The sequence below is a fragment of the Cavia porcellus genome, unplaced genomic scaffold (genome assembly GCF_034190915.1).
Source record: "Cavia porcellus strain 051 isolate PalLab524CR breed Dunkin Hartley unplaced genomic scaffold, mCavPor4.1 scaffold_1, whole genome shotgun sequence".
NCBI lineage: Eukaryota > Metazoa > Chordata > Mammalia > Rodentia > Caviidae > Cavia > Cavia porcellus.
This window is the reverse complement of record NW_026947484.1, coordinates 76,787,960-76,811,552: the sequence shown is the minus strand read 5'-3', so window position 1 is coordinate 76,811,552 and position 23,593 is coordinate 76,787,960. Positions and strand designations below refer to the sequence as shown.

The window sequence follows — 23,593 nt, the reverse complement described above, 5'->3', positions numbered from 1 at the left end:
ACAAGGAAAGGAAATCAGAGAGAGTTGACTGCTGAAAGCCCTGAGCCCCTCATTGGAGCTGTAGGAGTAAACTTCTTTAATGGGTGGAGGCTGGGGGTGCTGGGGAAATGAAACTGGATTTCTGGAAGGCTGAACCCCCAGGTGAAAGCAGGAGCCAGTAAGTGCTGACATAGTTAAGCAGACCTATGAAATGAGTTTCAGCCCACACTATTTATTAGCATAATTATTAGTCATAATTGCTATCGTTCATGGACTCTCTGCCATGTTCCAGGCACTGGACTTTGCCTATCATTTTCACAAAACCCTTTGGGGAAGTGGGTGTTAAGTGTCTTCATTTGACAGGTTTAAAACCCTGGAGTCCTGAAGGGGTGATTAACAGGCCCAAACTGTGATGACCACTGCTGAGTGTCAGCCAGAATCTGTCCTGCGGGCTTGCACTCGGGAGTGACTGCCACAGGCCCACAGGAAACCACAACAGGGTTGCTGGTTTAACTGGACACTGCCTGCTGCGGACCCACACCGCCCTCTGCAATGAGCTTGCCTCTTTTTCACCAACTTGTCAGACTGCTATGGTTTTGCTGCAAAAAGCATTCAGATCCAATGGATTATCTGAGTTCCAGGTTTGCCTTCTAAAAATGAAACCAGCCACACATAGTAACTCACAGCTGTAATCCCAGCATTTGGGAGGCTGACACTCGCCCCAAGTTCAAGGCCTTTTGGGCTACATACTGAGTTCAAGGCCAGCTTGATTATCAGAGCAAGACTCTATCTCAAAAAACCTAACCAACCACAGGACCCTAATCCATAGCTTTAAAATCCACTTTCCAAGCAGAAAGAAACATAAAGACTAGAAGTACCATATGACCCAGCAAGGCCACTTCCTGGTACACATCCAAAGATACTGAAATCCAAAGATACTGAAAGGATCTTGAAGCAGTAGCTACCCATCCACATTCCCTGCAGCATCATTCACAACAGCTACGGCATGAAAAAAATATAAATATCCCTAGACAGGCAAACAGATAAAGATAATTTGGGGCTATACACTGGGATATTCTTCAACCTTACAAAGAAGGAAATCTTGCCATACACAATAACATAGAGCACACGAAGCCAAATGAAGCAAGCCAGGAGGACAGACACTGTAGGATCCTACTTATGTGAGGAATCTAAAATAGTCAAACTCAAAAAATCTTTTTAATTAAAAAAATAAAATAGTCAAACTCAGAAGTAGAAGTAGAACGGTGGTTCTCAGGGGTTGGAGGGAAGGTGAAATGCAGAGATGTTCAAGGGTTCAAGGTTTCAGTTATCTGAGATGGGTACACCTAGCACTCTGTGTAGCACGATACCTACTGCATTATATACTCAAAATTTTGCTACAAGTAGACATTTTCCCAAGTATTATCTTTTATAAGTAAATAAGGAGGGTGGAGGAAACTTTTGAGGTGATGGACAGATTTATGGCATTGTCTGTGGATATGGTTTAACAGCGGTATATTTATCTCCACACTCCCCACACTGTATACATTAAACAGGTGCAACTCTGTGTGTAAATTATCCCTCAATAAAGTAGGGTTTTTTTTTTTTAAAGGAAGAGACTTCAGAGATTCATCCTATGACTTGATGAAGGTGAGAAACAATGGTATGTGTGTTCCCTATCAGATTTGAGTGTTTCAAAAATAAACCAGAAATCATGTGGAAGAAAAGCTGAAACAGCACAGAAGGAAGACAGTTTGTCCTGGGCCAGGAGGAAGGCAGCCCAGGGACCAGGAAAGGACACTGACCTCTACAGAGAGGCATGAGCAAAAAAACTGTGGAATGAGAAGGTTTGAGAGTCACCAGACACTGAGGTGTCAAGAAAAAGTGTTCAAGGAATCTTAGCTTTCTCGGTAGTTGCATGGAGAGATGAGGCAAGGAGAGGAAAAGAGGATAAAAACAAAGACCACAAAAAATCCTCTACCTGCTTATGATGTAAAAAGCTTTGCTTCTCCTCCATCCATTTTACGAGGAGGAGGAGAACTGGGCAGCAAAGCACACGCCTGGCAGGAGGAGAGGAGTGCCCAGGCAAGCAGAGGTGGGTGGGTACCAGGGCAGGACCTGCCCCACAGGCCCTGCACTCACCATCATGTTCCCAAGGCACACAGCAGCACAGGAGGACAAATTCTGCAAAAATCTATACAGGTGCATTTTCAGAGTAGATAAGTAATTACCCAATCCACCTCACATGACCTTCCATGAAGTCGGGATGGAGACAATGAAAAATGAACCAATTCACCCCAGCAAGCTCCAGCACCTCCCGGTCAGCAGTATCAGGGCTCCTGATACATCTAACAGAAATGCCATAGTGGCTGGCCAAGTCCACCATCAGGACAAATCTATCAATCAATGAAGCTAACACAGAGTCCAGGTCATTCTCACATCTAAAACCCAGATGACAGGAAATGGTCAGCAGCACAAGAACAAAGTATTGGATCAAACAGCATCTGTCTTTAAGGACTACACTGTTCTCCTGGGCAAGTCATCTTTGAGGTCTCAGCTTCCAGATCTATAAAGTAAAGGGGTTCAGCTCAGTGACCTGTAACTCCTCTCTCTACAAGGCATTAAATTCTATCATTGTGTTATGATTTCTCAAATCTCCATTTCTTTTAAGCTCTAGTGGTTTAAGCGCCTGCTCAAAGTCAAAATTAATGGAGTACAAAACATAGTTGGGTAATTTAGCATCAAGTGATTACTTCCGAAGCAAGAAATTAAGATCTTTCCATCCCTAACAGAGACATTAACATTTTCCGTCAATAACAGACTAAACTCTTTCCAATCACTGGGACAGGGCTGCTTAACAGGATGAGGTTCAATTGCCCCAGCCTTAGGCCACTGTAGAAGAACTGCTTCCAGTGACACAGTGACAGCCTCTGCCTCATAATCAAACACCCATCATATAACAGCTTGGTTGAAATCAGAGCTCACTCTGCTCCATGGATTTCCTAACACTATTGGGTCTTTGGGAATGCGATCAGCTCAGTCTGTGAGCCCAGTCCTGCAGGAGTGATAGCTCTTGCTCTTTTGAGTAACTTTTAACCAGTGTCCAGCATAACCCTGCAGACTTGGATGCACATTCCTACTGGCACAGAATGGACAGTCTCCTACCTCTCCCACAAAGGAGGCACTGTGATTTTTAGCCCTGTAAAAATATAACTGTCCTCACACCATGTCAACAAGAGAGCAAAGCAGAATTCCTTTTCCCTTTCTCTTTCTCGGGGATGCAACACTGTCTTTTAGCATTTAGTAATGAGACAGCAGCGAGGAGAGATGACTGGGATGCAGTGCAAGGTGGCTGCTGGGCAGAGGACTGTGTGAAGGGGCTTGTCTTATAACTTCTGTCCCACTCTCACACTTCTCTCTCAGGCTGAGGAGGGATCAGTGGTGAAGGAGAGGGTCCAGCCACCTGACACTTCAGGCACTGCCCAAGTTCTGGGGGAGGGCATCTCCCTCACCTCTGGCTTTGATGGAAATGGAAATGAAAATCATCACTGGATTCCACTTTCCCACCAGGCAAACAAAATGTAGATGCTGGATAATACTACATTTCTGCTGCCAGGAATGCAAATTACTCTGGGGTTTGATATAGCATAATACAACCTAAAATGCATGCTTTGTTTGACAGTTATATTTTTACACCCTTCTTACTATGTCTCCAGAAAAACACCAGCATATCTGTACAAGGAGAGGGGCACGACATGACTGACAATTAAGGGAGGTAATTAATAATAAATGATGATCCATCCAATGGAACATTGTGTGTCAGTTAGAAATAGAGAAAACTTGTAAACACTGATATGAAAGATCACTAAAAGAGCAACTGATCATCAGGAAAAGCAGAGTTAAGGAACAATTTGTTGATGTTTTAGCACCATACCATGTGCTAAAAAATCAAGTTTACATGTGATTTCTTGGGAAAAACCTCTGGAATAATGATATACACATCAAGAGTTTAGCTCTTGGTATAGGCTTATATCATGGCTTACTGTAATGCTCCTGAGTACCATGAATGAGACCCTGGGTTCAAACCCTGAGCTACAAAAAAGGAAAATAAGGAGAAAAAAATTTAGTTTTTGAAAATACTGTTAAATAAAAGGAGAAGGAAATAGTCCACAATACATTAACACATTAAAGTTACAACTGGCCAAAATATGTGATTTTTAAAAAGTTGTCAGAAAACCACACCAAAAAATAAACACAGTATTCTGTTCAAGTAAGCAAAAAAAAAAAAAACAGTTGTCATAACTACACTTTCAGAAAAATATTCTGAAAAACCAATTTCCCAGTTAATTTTGACTCCTCTTTTTAAAAGGTACTCTTCTGATGAATGAGGTATAAAAGACAGTTGTGTAGCAAGTTTCATCTTGATGTTCATATGAAGTGGCTGACTGCAAACTATATTATGAAAGAAAAAAACATTAACTAGAGACCAGTTATACTGGTAAGATGAACCGCTATTTACTTGTGTGTGTTTGTGTGGTACTGTAGATTAAACCTAGGGCCTTAGTTCACCCCAACCCTTAAAAAATAACTTTTTAAAAAAATTTTTTGAGACCAGGTTTTACTAAGTCATTAAGTTGCCCAGGCTGGGCTGAAAATTATGATCCTACTACCTCAGGCTCTCACAGTGCTGGGATTACAAATATTTGCTACCATGTCCAGTCAACCACTATATACTCTTGCTTTCTAAAAATGTTACTTTGCAAATAATCAAACTTGAAAAAGTTTTCAGCAGATTTTATTATCATTGTCAAATTGTTTTAATAAATCTATCTTTACCCAACAGAGGTCTAGACAATTCTTTAGGTTGAATAGTTGTTTGGGGAAGTGTGCTTTAGGCAATGGTCTAGATTTGCTAAATCATCTTCTTAACTTTGTGTACCTTCCAAAACAAGCATCTGACAACCAGAATAAAAATCTACTGTAAATATATTTCTTTAAAACACCATAGAATGTTAGTATTTTATGACACATAGCATTGTATTATAATGTGATATAAATTATAACTGGGCACAAATACAGGATTTGGTACTTATAGAACTTCAAAACTCAGGAATCAGGTTTGGGTTCATGTACACAAAAGAGGCGGTTACTCACAAAGGGGTGATTTGAGGTTACACGGCAAGAGATTCTGTCCTCAAAATATGGTTGCTACCCAAGGAACAAAATAACTGAAATTCCATCATTAAACATTCATGCCTTCAGAATAAACACTGATCTTTTAAAACGCAAACAATCAAGAGGACTAAGACACAAAATCAATGTTATTTTACCAAGTTATTTATCAAATTGTATTTTCTCCAAGGAGGGGGTTGGGAGTAGCTGCTACAGAAAAGAAAAAGCTGCAGGTGAGTGTACATCTGCTGGGTGAGGGCACAAGGGGAGAAACGACAACCCCACTAACCAGTTGTTCTCTCCTGGAACTTGACCTTGACTGGAAAAACACTTTCAACTATAATCTTTTAAAGAAGTTTTCCAGGCTCAAACTCCATCAGGAACACATTTAAGAAAGAGATTATGGGATTTCTGCAAGCAATCAAACAACTACTTCACTGAGAACTACCCTTGTGGCAGGAGAAGGATTCAGTCCTCTATACAAACTATTCCACTTAATCCACATACAAAAAATTAAATGTATACTATCAGGTCACCTCCCCCTGCAGTCATGAAAACCAGGTCCTTCCAGGAGGGACTGGCTTCTCCAGTCACACGACCACTAAGTGTCAGTATTCAGGAGACTCCAAACTCAATGTTTTCAACTATTAAGCAAGATTGCCTCACCAAAATACAAAGGAAAATAACAGTCGTGAGTCAAAATGTATCCTGAAGCCCATGCTCTCTAAAGGGTCACCACTATCTTTAAACTCACCTTACCTTTAAGCAGAAAAACATACCTATGACTAAGAAAGACAAAAGTAACTTCTTTCTCATGGTGCTGGTCCCGCCTTTCTTGCCTCTCTAGACTGGGGTACTTCATTAGTAAACTGGAATCTACCCACAAATCTTCTAACTTTTTTTTTTCCATCCAATCCTCACTGATGCCAACTGAGCCCTCAGTGGGAAATGGCATCCATTTGGCAAAGGACCCCCATGAATCCTACAATCCCAATCACCTTCAGACTTTAAGGAAATTTTTAAAAAATTCATGCACCCTCGATGTAACACATATGTTAGGGATTAAGCAGCTGTGTGTTACATTCTCAGAACACTGCTGAGAGGATGTACTGTCAGAAGGCTGTGACAGACGTCTCCAGCGCCTCGGCCACACCTCAGGGCACCATGTAATTCACTCTCCTGTGACTGCATCTTGCATCAAGAGTAGACTGTGAGTCACTTACTTCCTGCCCCACGATTTTTGTGTTCATCCTTTAACACATGGGCAACTCAAAAGTGAAGGGTCTCCCTTTTTCCATCTCCTCAAACCTTCCTAAAAACCCCAATCTCTCATCTTAACTGCACAGTTTCTCTCTGCTGCCACCCTCGGTTGCATGGCCTGAGCTAAACAAACTCTTTAAAAAACAAAGAAGCAGGCATTTAACTCCTCGTCCATGAGGGTGGGAATCCCAAGGAGAGGTACACGTTCCTGCTGCTTCTCAGGTGGATGAATCTGAAGCCTTTCCTCTGTATGCTCAAGAAGGCCCCAAGTCTAACACCAGCTGTCCTCACAATTTGCCTGTGGTCCCTCACTGCAGCCTTCCCTCTCATTCCCTGGACTTAATTGTCTGACATACTCCGTGTGCAGAAGTCTTTGTCCTGGCTCTGCTTCCACGAGGAATCCAAGTTATGACATAGATATCCTGTAGACCAGACCAAGCAAATTCAGTGTTGGGAGGGGAGCTTCAGAGTCATGTATATTATAACACGCAAAAGGGAGGGAGGGGAAACAAACAAAAACAGCTCTGTCAGCTGCCCAAGGTGACAAAAAGGAAGAAGGCCAAGGGGAAAAAAGTGGCCCTGCCTCCTGCTGTCATAAAAAGCAGGAGGCCAAGAAGGTGATACATTCCCTGTCTAAGAAGAGGTCAAAGAACTCTGGCATTGGACAGGACAGCCAGCCCAAGAGAGCTCTCACCCACTTTGTCAAATGGCCCTGCTGCAGTGACAGTGGCAATCCTGTGTAGGCAGCTGAAGGTGCCACCTGTGATTAACCAGTTGTCATGGTTTATGTCTGTGTCCCCCAGGCCTCATGAGTTTGCATTGTGCATTTTCATTGTCTAGTGCTTAGATTGATGGTGTCAGTGCTCCACCCACATAGGGGTGGAGCCAGGATGTGATGTAATGGCAGGAAGAAGGTGTGTCTTGCTCTTTGCTGGTTCCTGTTCGCTATTTGCAGCAGCCACGAACTGAGGCCCAGCCATGCCCGCCTGCCTTGGAGCCAACTGAGTGTGGACTGAAACCTCCAAAAACTGTAAGAAATAAACCTTTCCTTTCCCAACTTTGGGCTTCAGGTATTTTGTCTCAGCGATGAGTAAAAAGTAACTGAGACACCAATTCACCCAGGACGTGGCCTGAGCTACCCAGCTGCTTCATCTCGCCCACAAGTACAGAGCAGAGACTAAGCAAGAGAAGAAGCGAGGCAGCTGGCCCAGGCTGAGAAGAAAGCTGCTGGCAAGGAGACCTGGGGACCTGGAGAGTAGGAAGGCTCAGCTAGTGGTGACTGCACACGACATGGACCCCACCGAGCTGGTTGTGTTCCTGCCTGCCCGTGTCAAAAGATGGGGGTCCCTTACTGCATCATCAAGGAGAAGGCCAGGCTGGGTGTCTGGTCCACAGAAGACCTGCATCACTGCTACCTTCACACAAATCAACTGAGAACAAAGACACACTGGCTAAACTGGTGGAGGTGACCAGGACCAAATACAACGACAGATACTCTAAGATCTGCCGGCACTGAAGAGGCACTGTCCTGGGTCCTAGATCAGTGACTCACATAAACCACGCTGGAAAACACAAAGACTAAAGAGCTTGCCACTAAACTGGGCTAAGTGAACTCCTGAGTTTTCTGTACATAAAAATAACAAATTGTCCTTAATCTGGAGAAAAAAAAATAAGGATGCCCACATTTCCCACCACTGTTCATCACAGTACTGGAGAAGTCCAGCCTAAGCAAACAGACAAGAATGAGGGGGGAAAAAGCAAGCAAATAAGAAAAAAAGAAGTATAATTATCTCTTGTTTATGTAGACATAGAAAATTCTAAAGAAACCAAAGAAGTGCTAAGAGCTAAAAAATGAATTTACCAAAGTTGCAAGATTTAAAAATCAACATATCAAAATCAGTTCTATTGCTATATAGCACCAGTAAACTATACAAAAAGAAAATTAAGAAAACAATTCCACATAGGACAGCAACAAAAAAAACAACATACTTAGGAATAAATTAACCAAGCAAGTGACAAGCAAGGAAAACCATAAAACATTGTTTAACAGTATTTTAAAATAAATGACAAAAATTACAGTTGCATTTATTCATGGCATGGTGTTCCATGCATAAATGAAAAAGATATTCTGTGTCCATGGTTTGGAAGGCAGTATTAAGATGACACAGTACCCAAAGCAATCAACAGATTTGATTCAATTCAATTTCTGGTCAAAATTTAAAAATCTGCTTTTCTCAAAAACAGAAAACTTATTGTAAAATTTCACTTGAGTTTTAAGGGACCCCAATAAACAGAACAATGTTGGAAAGGAGTAAAGTTGGAAGAATCACATTTCCTTATTTCAGAACTTACTACAAAGCTACTGTACACAGCCTCACATTAACAGTAAACTGATTTTTAACAAGGGTGTCAAGATCTATTTAATTTGGAAAGGACAGTCTTTTCAAAAAATGGTGCTGAGGGCTGAGGATTTAGCTCAGTGGTGTAAGCACCTGCCTGGCAAGCATGAGATCATGAGTTCAATCCCTAGTACCACCAAAAAGAAAAAGGGGGTTGGGGAACAAGTTTAGCTCAGTGGTGTAAGTGCCTGCTTGGCTTTGATCCTTGGTACGGAAGGAAGGAAGGAAAGAAGGAAGGAAGGAAGGAAGGAAGGAAGGAAGGAAGGAAGGAAGAAAGAAAGAAAGAAAGAAAGAAAGAAAGGGGCTGAGAGAACAGGATGTCCTTTAGCACAAGAATAAAAGTGAAATCAACTTGCCTTGGATCAAAAAGCCTTACATAAGAGTGAAACTATCATCATAAAACTCTTAGAAACAGGAAAAATCTTTATAGGTTTATTTTTGGCAATGATTTCTTAAATATGACACCAAAAGCACAGGCAACAAAACAGAAACAGGCAACTTTAAGATTACTCCAAAATTAAAAATTTTGTGCATCAAAGAACACTATCAAGAGGCTAAAAAATAAAATAAAATAAATTTTCAGAAAAGAAAGCTGCAAATCATCTGTGTAAGAGATAAGCACCCAAAATTTTAGAACCCAGAACTACAACTCAACAACAGTGACAAAACCTAAATAAAACAACCTAACTTAACAATGTGCAAAGGGCTTTAATAGACTTTTCTCCAAAGAAGATACACAAATGACCGATAACCATATGACAGATATTCAACACATTAGTCATCAGGAAAATGAAATCTGTGATGAGACCACTTGACACCCACCTGAAAGGTTACGAGTCAGAAAACACACACACACACACACACACACACGGAAAATAAGAAGTATTTCCTGAAAGCTTTGTGTTCTGTTGACTGGAATGTATGATCTGCAGAAAACTAGAAGTTCCACAAGAAATTAAATAAGGAATTACCTATGACATAGCAATACTGTTCCTAGGTAACCTCCCAGAGGACTGATTAAAAAATAGTGGTATCTATTCAACCCAAAATGAATGAGGTTCTGACACATATTACAACACAGATGAACCTCAAAATATGCCAAGAGAAATCAAGCCAGACACGAAAGGACAAATATTGTATCTAAAATTCTAGAATTTGGCAAACTCACAGAGCCAGAAAGTATAATAGAGATTATCACAAGCTGAGAAAATAGAACACAGTAAGTTACTGCTTAAAGGGCAAACACTTATGTTTGGATGATAAAAGAGTTCTGCAAACAGAAAGTGGTGATATAATATTGTGTGTGTGTGTGTGTGTGTGTGTGTGTGTGTATAATATACATATACCATTGAACTGAATAAACATGGTTATCATGGCAAATTTTACATTACACACATTTAAGACAATAAGAAAAAATTAACACAATAAAAATGCAATAAAAATGATCATAGGTACTTCATTGAGAGACATTATTAATATGGCAGAGTAATAAGAAGCCTTCCCCTAAGAGTTCATGAACAAAATGCAAACTGCATAGAAGTACTTCCCAGAATTAACAACTGGGATCTTGTCTTGTTAAAAGGTTTTTGTACTTCAAAAGAAATAACCAACAGAGTAAAGAGAAAACCCACAGAATACGAAAGAAACTTAGCAAGCTGTCCCTCAGATTTATATCTAGAACGTATAAAGAACTGAAAAACATCAGGCCCCCCAAATTCAAAGACCCAATCCAAAAATGGGCATCTAAAAGGAGCACATATTTCTCAGATAAAGAAACAAAAATGGCAAATAAATACATGAAGACCTTCTCAACACCTCTGGTCATTCGAGAAATACAAATTAAAACAACACTGAGATTCCATTTCACTCCAGAAAAATTGGCTGCCATAAAGAAATCAACCAATACCAAATTTGGCGGGGCTGTGAGGAAAAAGGAACCGCTGCTGGGGGGAGTGCAGAATGGCACAACCACTGTGGATGTAAGTGTGGAGATTCTCCAAAATACTAGGATTGGAAGTCTCATTTAACCCAGCTATTCCCCGTCTGGGTATTTGCCCAGAAAAATTGAAAATATCATGTCACAGAGATATATGTGCACTCATGTCTACAGTGGCACAATTTGTAACAGATAAATCTTGGAAACAACCAAAATGCCCATCAACCACAGAATGGATAAGAAAGATGTAGTATTTTTATACAATGGGATATACTTAGCTATAAAAAGGATAATTTTGAGGCTTTTATAGGTAAATGAAGGCAACTTGAGATCATACTCATAAGTGAAATAAATCAAACTCACGTTTATAAATATATTTCCCTAGTATAAAAATATAAAAAATAAAAATCTGAAAGAGTATTAAGATCCAAAATATGCAATAGATACTATAATAATGAAAGAGAAAGAAAGTGCTCAAAAGAACAGAACTACTAGGGTAGGGGACAGGAAAAAAGGAAGAAAGGAAAAGATTATATGTATGTTGGTAAACATACATCAATTTTTGTATGTGTATGTACACTAAATAGATTACTACTAATCTCTCTTAGTTCATCAAAAAGAACAGTTTGTGCTGTCATTGACTAATCACTTTATCTAGATTTTGTAACCTGAACAACTAGTTCTGAGATAACAAGGTGCAATATATTATCCAGTGCTAATTCCCTACTCTTTCTCCTTTTTTGAAATTCTGTATCATTTCTATCATTTTTTGTTTTATTTTTTAAAATTAAAAAAATAAGCCTCCCTATGGAAAAAGGCCAGTGGCAGATGACAACAGCCAAAAAAAAGCAAAGAAATATGAAATTATGAATTTAGTCCTTTTTAATTAGCATTAAATATGAAACAGACATTTCATAATGATGAAGCCATTACAATCAAGCTGCAGTATCTATGACCAGTCCAGAAAGGTCGGACCTTCACCTGTCAGACTTGTAAAAAGAATGCAGCCATTTACCAGTTGTTTTTTTTTTTTTTTTTGACTCTCAAAGTAAGTAATTTTGAGGTAGTGCATATCCTTTGTAGAGCACAGCCAAGCAACTGGAGGAGGAATACATTTTCTAAGTTTACTTTCTTTGCCTAGAAACTACTGGCACAAGAAGCAGTGCTCCATTTTTATTATTATTGGTGCATATGAAATATCGATGTAAGACAGCTGACATCACAGTTAGTATAGTTACCAACTACTTCACTGACAGAGGCAAGGGAATGACTTTTCCACCTAACAACATACAGAATTTCTTCTCTGGCTTAACAGCAACAAAGTGCTATTCACAGGATTAAATAAAAAAAAAATGAACAAATCATTTTCCTTCATCTCCTAGAGACAAACATTTGGTTTGATAAGAAACAAAAAGTCATTTATACTCCAAAGACCACTGGGATGGAAATAAACAGTTCTGATTTACTCCAATAGGTCTGGAGGGGGTGTAATTTATTACAGTCCACTTAGCAGCTGTAACAACTGTTTTTCAGAAACTGACATTGATTCATGAAAATGAATGTAAGGACTCTCTGCAGCATAAACCCTCACAGCCTCAGGCAAGTGCTGATAGAAATGTAGTTCAAGGTGTGGCAGGAGCTGGTCTGTGGGAGCAAGCAATTAGCCCCACATTTAACCCAATCTATCGCTCATCAGAAAAGTGCTTAAGCCTGGAGTTAGACCCAGACAGGCTGACAAGGAACATGCCACTTAACTGTCCCCTCCAGCAATTACACTCTCTCAACCCAAGAGTGTGTCAAATTAAAACAACGAGGCATTGACTTTTTGCTTCTGTAAACATTAAGGGGTGATTGACAACTTCAGGCTGCAAGCAGCCTGCACTAACATCTTCCCCTCTTTGCTTATCTGCACTTAGCTGGGATAGTGTGGTTCCTGAGCAAAGTCACATAAGACACTAAAGGTTAGCAGGCTTTGCCACTGCAGTTCACCTAAAGAGGCTGTGCCCTACCTTACATACAAGCAGCTACAGATACTGCGTTTTTAAAAAATTGACATTTGCCGCTTTCAAATAGAAAAATTCTAGTCATTTCCATTGAGAAAAATGGAAAACCAATCAGTCTTTACATGTACTGGTTTCATTCTCTCTTATAAATTTTGATTTTGGAAAGATTCCCTTCCATTGCTAGCTTATTCCTTTCAAAACTGACTGGAGAAAAGATATAGTTAAACCAGCTGACAGAGACAAGTACACAAAAGTAAATAATAACAAAGAAAGTAGAGACAGGCTGTGTCAACAGGTGGCAACTTCCCAGAGGGAGTGCTGTGAATTTAACAGTGTCTGACCGCTGATGCTCATAGGAACCGGTCACACCAAGTGTCAAGTGTTGAACCCAGTCCTCTGCCCTTCCCTCTTCCAGTGCTGAGACCACTCAATGGAAGAGAAGGACAGTCTTGTCAACAAATGATGCTGGGAAAGAATCAAGCTGAACCCTTAGCTGACACCATACACAAATACTATATACAAATATTAACCAAAATGGACCAAAGACCTGGGTTAGTTTTTGTTTGTTTTGTTCTGTGTTTGTGGTACTGGAAATTGAACCCAGGGTTCTGCACAATTCTAGGCAAGTGCTCTACTACTTAACTGCATCACCAACCCCAATATCTAGATTAAATGTTAAGAGCTGAAACTATAAACTTTTAAAAAGACAACAAAGGGAAAAGTTTCATGATCTAGATTTTGCCATTATTTCTTGAGTATGATTCCAAATGTATGGGCCAGAGATGAAAAGTAAGTCAACAGGACTTTATCAAGATGGAAAACTTTTGTACAGCAAAGAACACAAATCTACAAAAGTGAAAAGGCGGGCTGGGGATGTAGCTTAATGGTAGAGCACTCATCAAGCATGTGCAAAGCCCTGGGCTCAATCCCCAAAGCCACGAGTAAAAAAAAAAAACACGTGTGAAAAGCCAACCCACAGAATCAGAGAAAATACAAGCCACTCATACATCTGATAGTGATGAATGCCACTTTAAAAGTCTCAATTTCAATGTCAGCAATCATTACAAGTCCCCAAAGGTCATACTGCCCCCCAAAGCTCTAAGGCAGATTTTTCCATGCACAGCAAATACATCATTCTTAAAATGAGAGCAAACAAATTTTATGTTTGTTACTGACCTCCATCTATTTTTAAAAACAAGGTTGATATCACAGGTATCACAGGTTTGGTGTATCACAGGTTTGGTCCCACGATCAGCAACTGTTTGTCAACTTTCACTAATGGGTTGTCTGTTTAAGAGGTGATGCTTCCACAAAAGCTAGACTTTTAAAATCATGTTGGTTGAAAATATGGTACTTGGGTTCATGCCTTTGTTCTCAGATTTAAACAAGCGGTCACTATAAAAGTCCATAGAACCAATAAAACTTTCTACAATGATGGACAAGTTTGATTCCTGCACCATCCAATATGGTTGTCTCTACCATATAAGGCTACTGAGCATTTGAAAAGTGGTTAGCATAAGAGAAGAACTGGATCTTTAATTTTAATCAATAAAAATTTCAATAGCCCTGTGTCTGGCAGCCACCATCCTAGATGGAGCAGATCTAAGACATCAGGCTAAAAATAGAGGTTTCAATACTGGAGTATGGGGTGGCACAGTTTCCCTGAGTGATCAGTTAGGAGACAGATTGTCTACAGCTTGTTTTAGATCTGTCTTCTGCTTCTTATCTTATTCTTTTTTTCTGTTGCTGCAACAGAATACCTGAGACTGGGAAATTTATAATGAACAGAAATTTATTTGGCTCACAGTGCTAGAGCCTGAGAAGTTTAAGAACATGGTGTTGGCATCAGCGAGGGTTTTGTATTATATTATTCTACGGCAGAACGGAAGGGAAGGTGCACAAGACTTAACAGGAAAATAAGTCACCTTTTTGTTAGGACCTTAACCCCAAGACAAGGACCTTAAATCCAGACATAAAACAGAGCCCTCATGACCTAATCACTTCTCAAAGATCCCGCCTCTTAATGTTTCTATAATAGCAACTAAATTTCAAGGTGAGTTTTGAAGGGGACATAAAAACTAGAGCACCACTCCATCCCCAGCTCTGTTACCTCTTCTCTCAGCCATTTTCTCACCTCTGAAATAGGGTCGATAATTTTTGCTCTACCTGTCTCTGGTATGAAAGATATTTCATTTTGGAGACCAGTTTCTGGTTTGGAATTTCCTAGATGGTAAGAGTAACAGAAGCCTCTTGTCCAAATTAAATGGCCCTCTGCATAACTTTATGATGGGGCAGACTGCCAGAAAGACCAAGGCTTGGTAAGAAATGTGCAACTTCCACAACACACAGGGACTCTGCCCCTCAGTCCTCACCCACTCCCAACACCTTGCCCTTCTCATCTTCCCACTGGCTGTTCCTGGACTAAATCCTTTACAGAAAAACAGTAATAGTAAGTCAAGAATTTTTGAGTTCTATGAGTTGTTCCCATTACTAAGCCTAATCGGGCTGTAGGAACCTCCAAATTTGTAGTCAGTCAGATAGCAAAGTGGGCATTCTACCTTTGGCTAGGGTCTAAAGTGGGACAGTATTAGAGGACTGAGCTGTCACATGTCTGAGCCAACTCCAGAGTTAGCTAGTGTCAGGACTAAATTACAAGACACCCTGTTAGTATCAAAGGGGAAAAAAAGACTCTCACTACCTAGTAAAATTATTCCTCAGATTAAACAAAATGATCTGTCAAAGTGCTTCATAGAGTAAGATTATGTTCTGTATTTGGCTGATGAGTATTTAACATTAGCTAGTTCACGAACTCTAACCATGGCTAAGATTCTTCTGACACTACTTTGCAATGATACACTCACTTTCTACGTATGGAGACCCTAATTCCCGCCATCTTTGTCATAAAAACTGGAAAATTCCCATCTGTAGCAGATTATTAGAGTTAAATTACTTAAGGTTATACAGATTGCTTCAAGGTTAAATATGGCAAAGAATCAGAAATTGTTTTCCTAAATTAAGCAAGAGACAGACAGACAGACAGAGACCAATTGGGGAAGGAACAAAGACAGAGAGAAAAGAAAAAGGAGGAAGAAACCAAAATTTGCACAGGGAGTGGGGTTGGGGATAAAGTGCTCCAGGTGTTGGGCTGTGAATGACCGATGAGTTCTCCATCTCTGAGAAACTCCCCTAGCTCTGTGGATCTGGCCCCAGATAAGAGCCTGACACAGAGTGGCTTCTGTGAGCCATAATGGGCTGCAACTTTAGATCTGAGGCAGTTAAGAGGAGAAACATATCAAATTCTTCCACATACACTGACCCACCAAATCTCGGCACCCTTTTTCCCAGGCACCCTACTAAGAAGAGGAGACATCTGAAAACATTAAAAACCCTTCAGTGGTGTTATGGGCTGCACTGTGCCCACTGCCCCCCAATGTGACTAAATTTGGAGACAGGGCCTGTTGAGGGACACAGAGTTGACTTCATAGTCTGGTACGACTAGAGCTCTATCACGCTTAAGAAAAAGAGGGGCAGAAGTCACTTTCACCCAGTTTCTACACACACACACACACACACACACACACACACACACACACACACAAAAGGCCTTAGAGATGGTAGTCTATACCCTCACAACATTGGCCTTACCAAAAAACCCTGCTGGCATCTTAAACTTGGACTTTCTGCCTCCAGAGCTCTGAATAAATAAATATCTGTTGTTTAAACCTTCCAGCCTTGTGGTCTTGTGCTATGGTAACCCAAAATAACTAGTACAAACAGCATTACTATAAAGTAGGGCAGTAACACGACTTGTACTATGCAAGCTCCACACACACCACCTCCTCTCATTTCACACCCTGGACTCTGCTCATCACACACATTCACGTGTCCAGTGTTGAGAGTTGGAGACTTAATAAAATGAGGTAAGATATACTTTTCACTTTGGAAATCTTGTGGTTTAATAGATTTGCTGAGTCTACAAGTTTTTGAACTCAAAATGAACCAAGCTCTTTCATATAATGGAATGTTTTTCAACTATAATAAGGAATAAAACTCTGAAGCATGCTACAACACGGATTAGACCTTACAAACACTAGGCTACATGCAAGAATACAGGCACAAAAGATTGAATATTGTCTGGGTCCATTTACATAATCCAGACTAGGCAAACCTATGGACAAAGAAAGTATACTAGTAGTTACCAGGGGCTGAGAGAGAGAAAAAGTAGGAAATGACTGAGAATGAATACTGGAATTCTTTCTGAGATGATGGACATGTTTTGGTACTGGACAGTGCTATGGCTGCAAAACTTTGTCAATAAACTTAAAACCACTGAACTGCACATTTTAGAAAGGGTAAATGTTATGGTATATGAATGATATCTCAATAAAACTGTTATAAATAAAAAATTAAGCTCCTTCCCACTTCTATCACTATGTAAGTAACAAAAATGAAGTATGCCTTAGGGCTGCATATTTGGAGCACTTATCCTCAGAGTTTGCCTATAATCCTGGTTTCCGTACTTAAAAGAGGAAATGCTCCCAAGGTTTATGGAGAATTCAAGCAGTGCATAGTGTACAGTAGTGCAGGACTCAGTCAGAGCCCAGGATGTGTCAAATCAAGAAGAAAAGCAGTGGTGATGTGGAGGGGACTGGTAGGCAGTACAAAGCAAAACCATGGAAACAAAAGTGAAAACAATCGAGAGACTGGACCAAAGGGAAAAGATGGTGGACACAATTCATTCTTTTTGTCTACATGGGTGGTTTTTTCATACTTTATATGTATATGTGTATTGAAGATATATAAGGCTCACTTTGTTGGGCTGATATAAAAATGCAACTTACAAACATTCTCCTGGAACAGAACTTGTTCATAAGTTGGGGACTTACTGCACTTCTTTCCTGATGGAGCCATCAGTTTATATCCTGAGGGGATTACGGAGAGACACTGAGGAGCTGGCCCTGCAGAAGAGTATTAAGAGCCACTTTTAAGCCTCAAAGAAAAAGAAGCACAAATTCCCACTTTGATTCTTAGCAGCAATGGACTGATTTTTATTTTCTGTTCTACTAATGTATCTAGAGGACTCGACCTATAAGATACAAACAAAGATGTAAGAATCTCATCACCACTCTAGATCTATGAATTACCTAGTTATTATTTTCAAGAGTAAGTTATGGCTCAGAAATATTTTACTGGGACACCTATAAAGTGGATTCAACCAACATAAGAAGCCATTACAAGCAAAATCAATGTCACTTCCTGAAGTATTCATATAGAAATAAAACTAAACTCTTTAAACTGCTAGATGGGAGGCTGGGGCACAAGGATTATTCAAGGGCTTCTTGTGTTTATAAAAAAAGGATGGTGAACATGATCACTTTATACATGGCTTAGAGAGATTCCATCTCAACATTTAATAAATAAATAGGTAAGAGGTGGGGATGTAGCGTAGTCCAAACACCTGGGTTCCATCCTTATGTGGCAACAACAGTAACAACCACAGGCAGAACACCACCACCAACAACAACAAAAACCAACTCTCCCCAAAACACACATCAAAACAAACAAAAGTAACTCCTGGAAATGCTTAATGAAGGTACTGCTCCTAACAACTTCTGCACTTTCCATTTTGAGCTGTACCCAGCTTGGTTCAGACAGGCAATCTGTGAAACAAAGGAGGCCAGGATTAGCATACAAAAACACAGGATGCTGAATTAAGTTTAAATGTTAGAAACACCAAATAAGTTAGTAAAATAAGATATATAATATACTTATTCTAAACATTTTTATTTATCAGAAATTTAAATTTAACTGTGTCCCGTGTTTTATCTCAAAATCCTGGGCTGGGGATTTAGCTCAACGGCATAAGCGCCTGCCTTGCAAGCAAGTAGTCGTGAGTTCGATCCCTGGTACTGATAAAAAACGAAAAAGACCAAAAAAAAAAAAAAAAAATCCTTATGATTGCAGTTGGCCCATCCACCACGGCCAATGCAGACACTGGTTGATTCAGGGCCATACTTTCCTTACCAGGAGTGGAAGCCAAGGGAAGACTTTGGGCTCCTTTCCCATACTCTAAAAGGCTAGCACCAGACAGCTGTGCTGGTTTCCTGACACTGCTTCAGGAAGCTCAGGCTTCAGCACGAATATCAAGTAAGTAATTAAGTATTGATGTTTATCAATATCAAGTAAGAAAACAGTGTAATGAAGAGGAAACCACTAGCAAAAGCAAAATGCTTATCTGGGAAGGATATGTGTACCACTGCACCTAAAGAGTGTGTTTGGGGGTGTTAACCTAGATTTTCTGCAGGTGTGAATGGAGCAGAGACTCTGGATTTGTATACAGTCAGGTTTGTAAAGACCAGAAAATGCTTCTTGTAACAACCCTGCTACACTTCATGGAAAACTTAAAACTGCATGTGGTTAAGCAGCAGATCATGGGACTGCAGAGCCTTCTCTTATCTCTTATTGTTTTTATGGCACTCATTTTTAACATCATGACTTTTAGGGTGAATGTAAATAAATCTGACCATGCAATAAGTTCAGTGGGCATTTTTATTTTGCAGATTTTAAGCTAAATACCATCAATCTCTTCTTTGAAGCAGCAGCTTTCAAAATAACGGAGGTAGCCCTAGGATTTCGTTACCCACTGAAAAAATAAATTAACAACTGACTTCAGAGACCTTCCCAAGAGCATGTGCTCAGCAATGGGTGGAATCATTCCTGTGCTTCTCTTTGCCTTCACGTCAAAGAGATCATTCTGGTGTACGACAATCCAGAAAAGCAAACAGTTCCTCTTGTTTTGTTTAAAAAAAAAAAAAAAAGGATGGTATGGTTGATCCCTTTACATACAGCAGGATCAAACCTACTTCTACCATGAAATAACTTACCTACTCTAATTCCCTCCAAGGATTCCTCTTATGCCAATTTCAATGAACAACAGTTGTAAGGTATATAAAATTTGGTACCATTCTTTATACCAGAGGCCCATTTGGAACCTGAACTTAGTATGTATCATATACCCTATGTATATGTGCACAACGGGAAGTATATGCCTATATATAAATATAAATACATATAAAGCTAACTTTCAGTGTTCAGAAAACAAAAGCTATCCCCATATAACAGCCAAATTCTGACATAACTCAATTTGGACACCTCATCTGGTGTGCACTGCACTCATTCCTAGTGTAAACCCCACCGCGCCGGGCAATGATATACTGTAATGTCACATCGCAATCTGGATTTACTATAAAGGGCCGCTGACGAGCTTCAGAGCAGTAAACATTGCAGCGAGGTGTATTTCACACTGAGCTGGTTTTTATGAAGAACACTTCACCGCCCAGGCACGGCACCTGGATGATGAATGGTGAAAGATGCATGACAAGCTTCATCATTGTTTGTAAATCTTAACTGTTCCTGCTCACTAACTCTGGAGGCAATTTTCAAAGACAGCGGCCGACAGAAGGACAGCACAGCTTTCCTGAAGGTTATTCAAGTTGTACTTGGCCTGGGCTGTGCCTCTAAGGAGCTAGGCAGGGAAAATAAGCTCCTGACTTTCTTGACACTGAGCACTCCCCCCAAAAAGCAGAGTATTCAAGACAAATTCAAGTGAAGAAACCTTCAATGATGTTGTGGGATGCTCTAACATCAGTGGCCACTGTCACATCCATGTGAGGCCTCGGGATGCTGGCTCTCTAGGAATGGTCACTGAGTAACAACACGAGCAAACTTAGTGATGACTTATGCACCCTCACAGTGGCCTGTGACAGCTTTTAAGAAATAAGGACATAAAAAGCCATCAGATGATAATTCACACTCAGACTAGACAGAGTAAAATGACTCTCCTTCTAAAAGATTATCTGGAAGAAACTGGCAGCTCTTTTACTCACACTAATTTAAAAACAAAAGAAAGAGTTATATAATGCCAGCTTCTGATGTCAGAAAAACAGGAAAAAATATATTAAAGTTCCTGATGAAAATGCTTGCATTTGCAATTTCAAAGCTAACAGATAGTTATCTAATCTTACAACACTTGCCCTCTTCAGACATCAACACTTGGACTTGACTCAATTAAATAAAAAGAAATTCAAGTGTGAGCACAAAACTAACATCAAGTCATAAATGTGTCGACAGAAACATCACATCTGGCATGTGTGTTTCAGGCTGCTTTTGAGTGTTTCCTTGTGATGCCTGTTCAGGAAGACATTCGTAGTCTGGGCATTTCTGCATGAGGCTTGTGCTAAGGGACCAGGTTTTGACATTTTATCATCATGGCAAGAGTATTTCAGTAACTGTGTTTTTAGTCCTGCAGGCAGAACATGTCCATGTGGACTCTCAACCCCCAATCTTAGCCATCATCTTCTGGACACACTTCAAAACACAAGAGTACCAGATTATAGACCAAGAGGCACTGGACAATTTACATCATCATCATGCTTCAGGTCCTTTACCTGGCAAGTGGACCCCAGGACCCCCTTCTAGCCCCAACCATCTTCTCTATGCCTCAGTGTCTTTAGAGAAAAAAAATAAAGCACTACATACCTATAAAGTACACTGGAAGAACTACACAAGTTTTCATAAGCAGAAGGAAATGAAAGCAGGAAATAAAGGGAAAAGGAGGCCATATGGCAGAAAGAACATTCAGAAAAAGTGAATCACAGGTATGAATTTTTTTTAAAAAAATTTGGTGGTTGAGGATCAAACCCATTTGCCAGACAAGCACTTTTGCCACTGAGCTAAATCCTCAGGCAATGTGAATTCTTAAACTCTTCCTTTTAACCACTAACATCTTGGGGCTTAGAGAAAGTCACAGTAGTCTGCTCACACTGTGTGTGACTATTAAATTCTTCTGGACCCTTTTGCAGGGTTACATTCTTAACTTAAAACCAATTAGAGGTGAAGAACTGAGTTCTTAAAACTCAAATTTTCTAAAGAAACAGTGTTTCTACATGATGTTTGTGGTCTGGTGGCTGCATCTACATTCACACTTATGTCTGATTTATTTTACTGAATGCTTTGCCAGGATATCTAATGCCAGGTCAGTGAAGTATAAACAAACTAACGAACAAACCAACAGGTGGGTTCTTACTCATCCCAGAGACCATGAACTATCCAAGAGTCTTCTGAGAACATAACTACTGGCACCCAAAGAACAACACAAACCTGGCTCTCCGTGGAAGAACGGCCTCTCTGAAATTCTTGCTTCAGTGCTAGAGTGACTAAACCTTTTCCTCACAAGAGTGAGCCTGACCTCCTCAAGCAGGCTTCTGAGGAGTGCCTAGTGTCTCTAGAGGATAGCCTAGAGGTGGCATTGTCGAATAACAGGACATGTCAGGGTCCCACCAGTTCTCAGTCTTGCCTACAATTAGACCTGCAGCATGCTTTTTATGGAGAAAGAAAAAATATTTGAAGAAAAGGCAGAACTTGGCCTGTCCACATCAAGCAGCATATCAAGTCTGCTCCTACTTCTATGTTATACTGTAGGACCTTCTAGTCCCCTTACACACTGCCCCCTTTTGATTGTTTTTCATTGCATTCTTTGCAAACAGCAGTGTGCTTTATGCAGTAAATATATATATATGATATTTTTAAAAAAATGTTTAAAGCTGCCACTTCTAAATATTAACTACATGCTTAAAATTAGCATTCTCTACCTTCCTCATTTGGCAGACTATGACATCTAATGAATTTCAAGAATCACAATACACATACAGTTAGATGCATCACAATCCCCATGAAACAAGAACTACGCCCTCCTTCATGGTGGAAAACATTTATAGAACCCACTGCCTGGCACTTGCTGAAACAGAAAGGTATATAAGACACCGGGATGGGTCTTCACATGAGACCGACAGGTTGCTAGATGAAAAGTGTTACTCTCTTTTACATAATTATTCAAATATAAAGAATCTATATATAAAAATAAAGCTGTTAACTGTTTTCAGCTTTTTAGAAAAGGTTACCTGAAGCTCTAAGACATTAAGAGAACATCTTGCTTCTGGCTCCAGAGCTGGAGAACTGAGCCAGCCTCCCGCCTGGGGGTGGGGTGCATTCCCTTTCACATACTGGCCTCCTCGGTTCATGCCACTGAATGCTCCACTTAACTCTGTTCAAAGCCAAGGCTAAGAATAAAAAGGTCACATAAGGAAAATAGGCTTAGAAGCCCAGTGCTCTTTTCTTTGAAATTTAGCAAATGATAAGTCATTTCCTAAAGTGCCAAGTTTAAATCATATTCAACATCTTTTAAGTGTTGCATAAAATGCATTCAGCTTTCCTTAAAGCAAGGAAAGACAGGGGTCAGCAGTATACTTTACTACAGAGTGCCATGCAACCCAGAGCAGAACACATGTGCCAGAAAAGAGTTTCAGATTCCTTTACCCACTCTCTCTGATGCTTGAGTCAGGCCTCAGAATATTCCAGAACATCTTTCTGTCTTGTAAGAACTGTCTGAAACACCAGCAACACCTTGGCAGGAATGAAGGGAGAGCCATGACAATACCTATCATCTCTCACTGCATTTGTGATTTACTGATCTTCTTTATAAATAGAACATCCTTTCACCCTCACAAAAACCACTAGATTTCCACAAGGCCAGCATCTTCACCCTGTGACAGGTGAGGAAACTGAGGCACTAAGGTAAGTGTCACTAAGCCAGTCCTCACATAGCAGGCAGCTCTGCAGGAGACCGGAGGATGCTTTTAGCTAGTAGCCCTGCAACCTCAGTGTTCTCATCTGCAAAACTGGGAAGGTCATACCCTTTTGATCTTCCAAGTCCATTCATTCTGGTGATAGCTTAACCATTCTGCATGTAGTCATGACAATTATGGAGGAAGGGCATATAGTATCAG

General features: G+C 40.2%; 1 protein-coding gene and 1 pseudogene across 1 annotated transcript in view; one reads left to right on the top strand and one right to left on the bottom strand.

Moving 5' to 3' along the window:
- The window catches only part of Dmrt1 (doublesex and mab-3 related transcription factor 1), a 105,158-nt gene that overhangs the window by 15,908 nt on the left and 65,657 nt on the right, over nt 1–23,593 (bottom strand). The gene's annotated exons all lie outside the window — the stretch shown is intronic.
- LOC111757487 (large ribosomal subunit protein eL8-like) lies at nt 2,246–8,018 on the top strand (annotated as a pseudogene).